Source organism: Haemaphysalis longicornis, unplaced genomic scaffold (assembly GCF_048455015.1).
Source record: "Haemaphysalis longicornis isolate Haplotype H1 unplaced genomic scaffold, Haemaphysalis longicornis Haplotype H1 scaffold_11, whole genome shotgun sequence".
NCBI classification, from domain to species: Eukaryota; Metazoa; Arthropoda; class Arachnida; order Ixodida; family Ixodidae; genus Haemaphysalis; species Haemaphysalis longicornis.
Window position 1 is genome coordinate 62,920,276 of NW_027526214.1, and position 12,195 is coordinate 62,932,470.

General features: G+C 47.8%; 1 non-coding gene across 1 annotated transcript; it reads right to left on the bottom strand.

The window, feature by feature from the left end:
- Positions 1–1,088: 1,088 nt before the first annotated feature.
- Positions 1,089–1,161, bottom strand: Trnai-gau (transfer RNA isoleucine (anticodon GAU)). Its single transcript has one exon. It is a non-coding gene; the product is annotated as a tRNA-Ile (tRNA).
- Positions 1,162–12,195: the final 11,034 nt, after the last annotated feature.

Consider the following 12,195-nt stretch of genomic DNA (forward strand, 5'->3'; position numbering starts at 1 on the left):
CCCCTCATTTCCTATTCTGATTCGCTACATGCATAGCGAGGGCCTCTGTTCTGGCAGTCTTGTTGCCAAAGGGAGCTTAAGAGGGTTCAAAGCTGGTCGACCACTCTGGACATGTCGTAGACACTCGAGTCACGACCCGGGGGTTAAAAAGAAGGTCCCCTTCACCCCGATTAGTCCGAATGGCGCTGGCTACCACCCCCAAGCACAGGAAACAAACATACCTAACATAAATACCCCAGAAAGTGAATGGGAAAATCGCCCCGCCGGTAGCGTAGTGGTTATCGCACCAGACCGGTATTCTGGAGGTCGTGGGTTCGGATCCCACCTGGCGGGCATTTTTTCTTCACTTTCTTTCTTTCTTTCCAAATTCTTAATCTGTTTCAATGATCTACCACATCCTCCCCTTTGCTTTCCGAGGTTTTCTCGACTGCCAACCCTTATTTCTGTGTTATTTTCAACGAGCCCCTCATTTCCTATTCTGATTCGCTACATGCATAGCGAGGGCCTCTGTTCTGGCAGTCTTGTTGCCAAAGGGAGCTTAAGAGGGTTCAAAGCTGGTCGACCACTCTGGACATGTCGTAGACACTCGAGTCACGACCCGGGGGTTAAAAAGAAGGTCCCCTTCACCCCGATTAGTCCGAATGGCGCTGGCTACCACTCCCAAGCACAGGAAACAAACATACCTAACATAAATACCCCAGAAAGTGAATGGGAAAATCGCCCCGCCGGTAGCGTAGTGGTTATCGCACCAGACCGGTATTCTGGAGGTCGTGGGTTCGGATCCCACCTGGCGGGCATTTTTTCTTCACTTTCTTTCTTTCTTTCCAAATTCTTAATCTGTTTCAATGATCTACCACATCCTCCCCTTTGCTTTCCGAGGTTTTCTCGACTGCCAACCCTTATTTCTATATATATATATATATATATATATAGCGCATCAGAAAATAGGAAAAGAAGGGCTCCGTGAAATAAGACCGAAAAAAAGGGTTGACAGTCAAGAAAACCTCGGAAAGCAAATGGGAGGTTGTGGTGGGTCATAGAAAGAGGTGAAAAATTTTTTCAGTCGAAAAGAAAGTAGTGAAAAAATGCCCGCCGGGTGGGATCCGAACCCACGACCTCCAGTATATCGGTCTGGTGCGATAACCACTACGCTACCGACGGGGCTGTTTCCCCAGCACTTTCTCGGGTATTAATGTTAAGGTATTCTTGTTCCCTGCCCTTCGGGGTGGTAGCCAACGCCACTCGGACTACTCGGGGTGAAGGGGACCTTCTTTTTAACCCCCGGGCCGTTACTCGAGTGTCTACGACATGTCGAGAGTGGTCGACCACCGTTGAACCCTCTTAAGCTCTTTTTGGCACCAAGAGTGCCAGAACAGAGGCCCTCGCTAAGCATGCAACGAATCAGAAAATGGGAAATTAGGGGCTCCGTGAAATAGGACAGAAAATAGGGGTTGACAGTCAAGAAAACCTCGGAAAGCAAAGGGGAGGTTGTGGTGGGTCATAGAAAGAGATGAAGAATTTTTTGAGTCGAAGAAAAAGTGGTGAAAAATGCCCGCCGGGTGGGATCCCAACCCACAACCTCCAGAATATTGGTCTGGTGCAACAACCACTACGCTACCGGCGGGGCTGTTTCCCCAGCACTTTCTCGGGTATTTATGTTAAGGTATTTTTGTTTGCTGCACTTGGGGGTGGTAGCCAGCGCAACTCGCACTACGGGGGGTGAAGGGGACCTTCTTTTTAACCCTCGGGCCATTACTCGAGTGTCTACGACATGTCGAGAGTGGTCGTCCAGCGTTGAACCCTCTTAAGCTCCCTTTGGCACCAAGACTGCCAGAACAGAGGCCCTCGCTAAGCATGCAGCGAATCAGAAAATGGGAAATTAGGGGCTCCGTGAAATAAGACAGAAAATTGGGGTTGACAGTCAAGAAAACATCGGAAAGCAAAGGGGAGGTTGTGGGGGGTCATAGAAAGAGATGAAGATTTTTTTTAGTCGAAAAGAAAGTGGTGGAAAAATGCCCGTCTGGTGGGATCTTGTGGGATCCGATCCCACGACCTCCAGAATACCGGTCTGGTGTGATAACCACTACGCTACCGGCGGGGCTGTTTCCCCAGACAAAAAGTCGAACAAGACTTTCTTGTTGGGCTGACAGCATGCCTGTGGGCCCAATAAGTTCTGTCGGCACCCTTTCGTCCCAATAGTCTTCCAACAGGGAGTTTAACATTGATGGCGTTTGTGGGGCCATTAAGAAGCTCTGTGGGCACTCCATCGTCGCAACAGGGTAGTTTTTTAACGGGGAGTTTAAGAGGGATGGTGTTTACCGGCTCGCCAACACAATCAGGGAACGCCTACAGGCGCCTTGTTGGTTATGAGCGGCGCGAGCGCGCCATCAGGCAGAACCGACAGACGCGCTGAAGGTGTTTTTTAAGGCCTTAACAGCAGCGCCTATGTCTGGCATAGACGCTAGAGGGCAACGTTTGTGTTTTGATTTTTCCCTTCAATAAGTAACAGTCAGACGGATGATAACATAACGATGTCATGATATGCTTTGGCTTGTACTACGGCAAGCAGAATCGTTGGTTGCTGCAGCCTCGGTTGCTCTTTGTCAACAACTAACTGAATCGGCTGTACAGCTTTCGTCGATGGCGTGTATGCAGGGATTCTATCTTCCTTTTTTGCGCAGGCTAGTGGGGGCGGCCGTGTAAAATCTTTTTCGTTCGTCGCTGCAATCCACATTACCTGTTTGCTGTACCTATTAGGTCACCGCCACGGTATGCTTCGGTCGGTTTTTAATATTGCCTTGGAGTATCCCCACTTATTACAAACTCAGAGGTTTTCGCAGTGTTAGCAGTCGTTTACACGACGGGTCTGATGCACCTGACATGCCAGGAGTGACATCGCTTGTAGTATTAGGGTATTAGCGCAACGTTGCTTGTCTGCAAGACGGTGCCAGACAAGCAAGCCTTATCAACGCCAGAATTCAAACGGCACGCTCCATTTCATTCGTGCCTACCGTGGCTTGCGAAGAAAAGGTAGGGTTGACCATCGATAGCTTTCCTTGAGTCAAATATGGGAGCTTTCGCTCACTCGCTTGCAGCGTTAGCAATGTGGCTTCGTCTGCAAGATGCGTGGGTGAGAAATAGGCGTTAGGACAGCCAGAATTTCAAAAATACAGCATAAACTAGACACAAGCCTCAATATTCTCTGACAACTTACGTAAAAATAAATTCGTTTTAGGCACCCCTCAACCACCCCCGAGATAGCTAAGATTCCACTTCAGGTCACCACAGCGTGCGGACGCGGAATCATGAGCTCCGGCGGAGCGTCCTGAAGAACGCTGAAGACACCCAGGATTACTCTGTTGTTCTGCCTCCGCTGCCTACCGGGTCTGTTGTTTTTAAGACCATTTTTCTGCACCGAGACGTGAGGGCTGGACCGTACCGAGTTGAAGACTTTTGAGACGCGTTATCGCAAGACGCTGTGCTCGCCGACATTGCTGCCCTCGGCACCTACCAGAAGAATCATATTTGGGCAATCACCTTTACGAGCGAAGGAGGAAATAAGAAAGGGCTCGCGTAGGAAGAAATCACCGTCAAGGGCCACAGGTGCCTGGTAATTGACCCGTGACAGCAAGACGTCCACGTCAAGCTTCACTGGGTCCTGCACAATGTCCCCGAAGATCAGATAAAGGAAGCGTGCGCGCCGTGCAGAAGTGTGGTTGAAGTGACGAAAGAAAAGTGGCGTGCTTCAGGGTGTGCGAATTTCAGCACCATGACGTGCATCGTTGTTCTTCGGCTGAAAGGGGGAATCGCAAGGAACGATTTGCCGCACCAGCTGCGTATCAGAACCAACCTTGCTCTAGTCTCCGTCCCGGGAAGACCACCGCTGTGCCTTCGTTGTCAACAGACTGGGAACATTCCGAGGGAGTGCCGCGTCCCCAAGTGCAACGTCTGCCGGCCTTTCGGACATGATGGCGCCAATTGCGTGAAAACGTAGGTGGCGGCATCCGGACCTGGAGTAATAGAAGAGCCTTGCAAGCCGATAATGTACGAGGCGGAGCTGGAGGAGGTCGTCAAGGGCCTGGATGGGGAGCATATACCGATCCCGGAGAACGCGCCAGCCGAAAATGGGGACATTGACGACGGTAGCGCTATTGAGGGGATGACGGGCACGGAAGAAACAGCAGCAGCCAAGGCGCCGTAGGTGCAGCCGCAAGATGCCCCGCTGCAAAGTACTGAAGACGGCTACCCAAACGACGGCTCCATGAACACCGAGGACGCCGTCAGTTGTGGGAACAATGGTGCGTTCAATGAGCACACGGCCAAGCGGTCACAGGAGGATCGTGCTGCGGATGCTGACGCAAAGAACCTGGAGGGCATTGCCTCAACTGGGCCCACAGCGACGAAAAAGCGCCCTGAACGTAAGACGAACATTCAAGTCGGAGAGAGGAGGCCGCCAAAGCCCCCATCGGGACGACATTTATGTGTGCCCAAGAACGGGGTGAACGCCTCATTCCGCATTGACCCACGCTAGCGGATGCACACCCGCACATTTTTCATAAGTCCGAGAGAGAGAGAGAGAGAGAGATAACACATATTTAACCAAGGATTAGCGCAGCTTGGTGGCCGAAGACGTTAGAGCTTCGGCGACTTTGGCTGCCCGACCCGTTAGAAACGTCTTGAGATCCAGGCTTGAGCATCCGAGTGCTGCTTCCCAATGGTCGAGGGAGGTGATGAGAGGGAAGGGATCGTACTTGCAGGCCCACAGATGGTGATGTAATGTGGCCCGTGCTCCGCAGTGCTGGCAGTGTTGTGGGGTACAGCGACGGGTGATTTTTATGAAGTACGGCTAAACAGGGGAGGGATTAAGTTTGAAGCTGACGCCAAAGGCGTTCTTATTCCACCGATAGGGATGGGTGGGCGGGAGAATATTTGCGGTGGGAGAGGCGGTGATGTTCCGTGATTTCTCTGTACGTGAATAAACTATCACAGGTTTATCTGGCTCCATGACAGGCAGTGTTGGCATCACAGGCCCGGGAGATGAAAGCTCGGGCTACGGTGTGTGCTACTTCATTTCCGTTACTACCCGTGTGGGCACGGAACCACATCAATTCTACAGGATCAGTAGGTGGTTTTTGATTGAAATTTGGTGGGCCTGAGGCAAGATCTGGACTCTGGCGTAGTTTAGAAGGGCCGTTTTCGAATCTGAGATAATGAATCGGGTTGTTGGCCTATGTGTGAGTGCAAGTGCTGTCGCCGCCTCTTCCGCAACTTGAGGGAGACGGGTTCGGATCGTGAAGGTCGTGAGTGGGGGAGAATAGGGCGAGTTGAAGACTGCCAGTGCAAAAGCGTCCACATTACTACACTCCGCTGCATCAACATGCAGTCCGCCAGGGTCAATGGGGTATATTGCTCTTAATGCACGTTCTCGTTGCACCCTTCTTTGGGAATGATAATTAGAGGGCATGCTTCGAGGAACGAGCCGAATAATAATGTTTTCTCTCGTAACGGTTTCAATGAGTGTTTTATCTCGTGCTTTTGTAGCTAGCCACTCCGCAGGCTGTCTAGGAGGGCTCTACCGGCTGCACTGCGCGTCAGGCGGCCAAGCTGCCCCGTGCGATGTACTTCGATTAGCTTTGTGGCCGTATTGTACACGCCTGTGCTCTCCATTCAGGCAGTGGAAGCTCCTGGCGGTATTTGTAGAGCGGCTCGATAAGCCTTCCGAATTAGGAAATCCACTTTTTGAATTTGCGGTTCCATCAGGCTAACTTAAGAAAGCACATATGAAATCCTACTTATTAGGAATGCTTGTATTAGTTTTAGACTATCTTTTTCTTTGAGGCCATGTCTTCTTGCTACTATTGTTCTTAGAAGCCCGATTACTTGCGCTACATGAGCCGATAGTTTCCTGATGTACGCTGTGTTTCGTCGGTCCTGTTCTAGAGGCAGTCCAAGTATATTTATTTGCATTACCCAAGGTACGGGTGTACCCCCGCTGTATCGCGATTGAGGGGTCTCGCGGAGTTCTAGATTCATTGGGTGGGAAGACTAATAGTTCAGATTTGGCTGGTGAACAGTGAATGCCAGCCAAGGCCGCACCTTCTTCTACGGCTGTTGCTCCAGCTTGTAGGGTGGCTTCAAGTTGAGCATCACAACCTCCCTTTACCCATAGGGTGACGTCGTCCGCGTAAACGGTGTAATGCAATGCCGGTATCTGATCTAAGTGTGATTGGTATATGAACCACTGCTAGGTTAAAGACCAACGGGAAAATCACGGATCCCTGAGGAGTACCGCACGATGGAAGCTGTATATCGGGCAGTGTGAGATTTCCCAATCGGAGTGTGGCCGTCCTTTGTTTCTTAGGTAAGCGGCATGTTGGTCTAGTTTTTCCAAATGGCTGTACGTTTAGAAGCTGCAATTAACGTTGCCATGGTTAATGTCCGAGGCTTGGCAGCAAGACGGCAGCATTGCCAGCTCAGTAGGCTGTTCCCAGACTGAGAACTGGATATAATTGCCGATCAAGAAACTAAAGTGGAAAGCTAAGAAACAATAGACCACATGTTGCAACAGTTTAGAGCAAATTTTAATGTGTGCGTCTCGCACGCCGTGGGAACATCGGCTGGGTACGCCCTTTTTATCAGGCGATCACGAGGGATTGTTGAGCAGACCGTTGTAGCTAATTCGAGTTGCCGCTATGTGTACTCTGACTTTTCATTTTAATCGACCCGATTTAGGGGAAATCCCCAAGGTGGAGTAAGTTGCTGTAAAGGAAAGTGTTACAACCACCTAAATCCAGCCATACAGCTACATATGAAAGCTATACAGATTTCTCGGAAACTTCGCTGTCTGGTTCTAAATCTGGTCGATTAACACCTGTCCTTGACTTCGAATTGTTGATCAATTCGCTTTCGTTCTACTAGCGACTAGCCTCCTGGTTAGCTCAGTTGGTAGAGCGACTGCTCCGTTTAAGCAGTGGTCCCGGGTTCAAATCCTCGACCAGGACGAATTTTTCTTCAACTGCGAAGTTTCCGAGAAAGCTGTATAGCTTTCTTATGTAGCGGTATGGCTGCATTTAGGTGGATGTCAAACGTTCCTTTACAGAAAATTACTCCATCTTGGTGATTTCTCTTAAATCTGGTCGATTAACACCTGTCCTTCAGTTCGAGTAGTTGATTAATTCGCTTTCGCGCAACAAAAGACTAGCCTCCCGGTTAGCTCAGTTGGTAGAGCGGCTGCTCCGGTTAAACAGCGGCCCCAGGTTCAAATCCTAAACCAGGACAAATATTTCTTCAACTGCGAGGTTTCCGAGAAAGCTGTATAGCTTTCATAGGTAGTCGTATGGCTGCATTAGGTGGATGGCAAACTTTCCTTTACACACTTTTCATTTTGCAATGTTGAATGGATAGTTGTATTTTTTTATGCACTGAACATACAGGGTGAGCGGGATACCTTTTTCAAAACTATTAGTAAGCAGCTTGAGTGCGAAAGTGTTGTTATCTTGCTTGGGCATTTCAATTGTGTGCATGACAGAGGACAGAGCAACCCTTGAGCGTGTTAGAGATAAAGGCGCCGAATGGCTAATGGACATAACTTCAAAATATTGTTTGGATGACGTAGCTTTCTGTACGACAAGAGATATAATCTAATTTACACAATTTCAGGGTGCAGTCACGCGAGACTGGATAGAGTGTACATATCAAGTGAACTTGGGCCACTGTTCGACAGTTATAAGGTCGAGGCTTTGTCCTACAGCGATCATTGCCTTGTGGCGTTCTGTCTGGGAAACAAACAGAAAACCACGAAATGGAATTGGAAGCTGTGGAAATTAAATTGCCGGGTACCTAAACATAGACCTTTCCCAGCGAAGGTCAGTGAGCAGTTTACTAATATGCACAGTGATGCATAGACGAGCTGGGGAGTCAAGAGGGATCTTTTTAAAGAACAGGTTGAAATAGGTGCAGTCGAAAGAAGCACAATCATCAATAAACAGAAAAGAGAGGATGAAAAAGAACTTCGCCAACAGGTAAGGACTCTATTGCTAGAAGAAAGCGCGAAGGGCGGCGAGTTTAAGCAAGAAATAAGAGACAAAAAATAAACTAGAAGTCGTCGATACTGAGCGTTATAGAGGAGCCATTGTGCGAGCATGGGCAGATAAGATGTTGTTCGGTGAAATGCCTAAAAAGCGTGCATTCTCTGATGAAAAACATTGCCCGCAGAAAAACAAAAACGGGGAAATAAAGTACAAATATGTTACGGCCCGAAATGAAACAATTGAGCGGGCGTTCGTCGAGTATTACACGGAGCTGTTAGACAGGCACATTCCAATGAACGATGGCTTTGCTGATGATTTTTTTTTCGCTTATGCCCAAGTTAGAACCACAGCTTTGTGAAATATTGAAAGTACGAATTAGTGTTTGGGAATTAGAAAATGTAATAGATATTTTAAACACCTGTAGTCACCTGGACCAGACGGGTTAAGCGCGGAATTTTAGAAGGCTTTCAAAATATAGGTAGCGGTATCTTTATATGAAGTATTGGTAGTGGCTTACAAACTACATGTTCTCCCGCAGTCTTTTAAAGAGACGCACATCATCTTATACCTAAGTGTGAAGATGCGTTAACACTGCTGTCCGTAAAGGCGTGCAGGCCAATTAGTCTAGCCAACGCTGACTGCAAAATTTCCATGAAAGTTTTAGCTAACAGGTGGCAAAACGTAATTCAGTTTTTCGTAATTCGTAATTTCGTAAAACGTAATTCAGAGTGATTTATAGAGGTTGAGACATCATTAACAAACAAAGAAAACAAAATGGGTCCCAGAACAGATCCCTGAGGCACACCACTGGAAGCATACTAAGCAGCAGATTGTTTATCATTAACAGAGACAAAACATGACGTCTTATTAAGATAGCTGCTGAGTAACTCAACATAGCAAACGAAGACATTTTATGCAGAAGCAAGGAATGGTCAACTACGCCAAACGCTTTGCTGAGGTCACAGTACACGGTATCGAGCTGACCCCGTCCATGGACAGCTTCCGAGGCAAAGGACATAAAAGACACAAGGTTTGTAGCAGTTGAACGGCCAGAAAAAAAAAACCGTGTTGTTCTGTAAGAAGGATGTTTCTGACACTACTCTCCAAAATTACGCGCAAAATTGATTCGAACCGTTTGCTTGCCGAGCAGAGGATAGAAATTGGCCTGCAGTTTTCTACCTTTGTTTTCACACCAAACTTAAACACAGGAACAATACGCGCGACATTCCAAAGGCGCGGAAAGGTAGATAATTTTGTACAGTTGTTAAATATAGAAGTGAGAATCGGAGCTAGTATGACCCCGTAAGCTTTTAGGAGTGTGGAGAGAATTATATCCAGACCAGAGGAAAGAGATGGCTTTAGCTGTTTGAGTGCCTTGAGAAAGTCGTCTTCGTGTATAAGGGTGATACAGAAATTCGAAGAAGACAGTTCCCGGGCGCGGGAGAGGGTATTGGGTCCAAATACTGAACTGAAGTGCTCAGCAAAAGCATCTGCAACAGAAGCCATATCATTTCCCTTTTCATCGAGAAGGCTGATGTGTTCTCGGCTCTTCGTGCCGGAGCGAAAACGGACGTACTGCCAGAAGCATTTGGAACTCCGCGTAGCATCATTTGCATCAGCAGAGATGTACAGGAAGCGATCCCGCCTATAGAGAACTTTGCACAAAGACCTGTAATAGACAAATTGCTGTCGCCATGACTCACTATTTTTCCGCCGTGCCTTCCGATGGGCCCGCTTCTTGTGTTTCAAGGCCACGCGGAGCTCACTTGAAAATCAAGCGTGGAATTTAGAGTCCCTGGGCCGCTTACGCGGGATGTATCTGCGCATACCTTCTTGCTTCATAGAAGAAAAGTGCTCGACTTGCTCGTCAACTTTTGCAGCGTTCAATACCTCAGACCAATCAAACTCCGACAGATAATTATAAAGTTAAGTTAAAGTTAAAGGCAGGACGGGCAGATGGACAGGAGCGAATGAACTGAGGGGAACACGGTAAAGAAAAATGCAAGGGGGGATGACACTTGTCAGGACACACAAGATGAAAGTCGCACTTGGAAACACTGGGAGAATGAAGGTTGGAAAAGCAAAGGTCAAGCGTGTTTCCGTTGCAGTTTTTTACACCATTTTTTGTTGGAGGTCAGTAAAAGAAATGAATTCGAGAAGGCAGGTGCCTTTCCTTATGGCATAGTGGTATTGATGCTGGACGGTACCATCCAACCATTCGATACCATGTGCGTTAAAATCGCAGCGGTACAGAAGTCATGACGGGGATTTGAGGTGACTACGTTTTCGATGACCGGAATGCCTTACTCATACACATGTGGATGAAGCTTTGGAGAAAAGTAATATGTATAAAGTAATATATTTAGCTTACCTGGGCAGCATATTTCAACCCAGACAGATTCATCCACAGTTTCGATATCACTGCGCGTCAGGGAAGTAATAGAACGATCCACAGCTATCAGAACACCCCCACCAAAACTTTTACCTTTTCTACCGTCCCGGTCACTGCGGTAAACATTACATTTTTCGGTAAAATAGCCCCCGGAGGCAATATCTGGTTCAAGCCAGGTTTATGTAAACATAATAATATGAAAATCGGATGAAGACACGGAATAAAAAACTCACTAACCTTTGTACGTAGGCACCATTATTAGACGTTTCACATGTGTGTAGCATAGAGTCGTGAAGAGGACCTAGAAACTGTTTAAAGAGGCACCCGCTCGGCCGCAACGGTGGGTCTTGCAAACGTTCGAAGCACTCGTCCGACAACACGACATGAAACGACACATAGTTGGTGAATGTGGTTCTCGGTCGTTTGCAGGTCATGGGAGTGGCGCTCAAAGTGGTGAGGTTTGAGGATAAGGCTTTACTAGTAGTCTCCGGTGACACCCTAGAAACGAACATAGCAGGTGGCCGCCGAGATACGTCACGCGTCGGTTGTTGGTCAGCCCAGTGTGTTAATTTCGGTGATACCACCGTGATTGATCCCTGGTCGGAAGTGCCATATGAAGGTTGTAGGAGAGCGGGGCGTCCCTTCGACTGTAGAATTCCAGTGACCGGGGGAGGGACAAATGCAACTACATTGACCTGCACACCCCCGGCTGAAGCTGATGTTGGCGAGGGGAATGCGGCAGGGGCAGGCTGAGTTTTGAGCCACCACAGCCGCAGAGAACAGTGACTTCGATTCCGGGGAGCAGGGCTGGGTGCGCGCGGCAGTAGGCCGTCACAGAAGGATGGCAAGTTGTGCTAGTTGGTTCATAGTGACCATTTATTAGTTCATAGTGGCACTTTTATAGTGCGACTTGCAGAGTATTTAGTGTGGATGTGCAGGATTTATACTATGCTATACCACACAACATGCTCCTGGCAACTGTAAAAGCTTGCATCACAGACGAAAATCATGAGTTTAAGTTTGTGAATGCTAGCGGTGTCCCAGTAAGCAGTTTTCTAGATATTCTGACCTTTTACCTTAATTCCACGTTCGTAGAGTGGCGCAATGAAGTATACACGCCAAAAAGCGGAATCTGCATAGGTTCCAAGGTAGCACTAGTGTTGAATGACATTTTTCTATACAAAGTTGACAGGGATTTTGGAAATAACCTACACATTTTATGCACTAAGGTGTTTAGGTATGTCGATGATTTCCTTATTGTCACAGAACCTTGTCACATTGTTAGTAGGGTACCTGATGTCCTGAAAGTTTTCAAGCATTGTGGCCATGGGCTCAAGTTCACGTTCGAACTTCCAGAGTAAAACCAAATCCGGTTCTTCGATCTTAAGTTGCATCTTCTGGCTAGTCATGTATGCTGGGAATATAGCCCTAGGTCAAAAAAGCCGGTACTAAACTTTCACCCTGGGCACTCTCAAATTGTGAAGACTGGCATAGCTGTCTCCTATCTGCGAAACGTATTTGCAAAGTCTTGTGCTCATAAGTATCACAACTGTTTTAGTGCGCAAATCGAAATGTTGGGTAAGGCCGGTTATGATAGGCAAGTCATTCGCCCCACGGTAGAAAAAGTTGAAAAATGAGTGAAATGTTGGTCTTCGACGCCAGAAAATCGTGAGCGTGAAACCAGAAAGAAAAAATTCTGTCATGCCCTACGTACACAGATTATCACACGGATTAAAAATGTAGCGGGATGGTCCGGAGTAAAAGTTTTGTTCT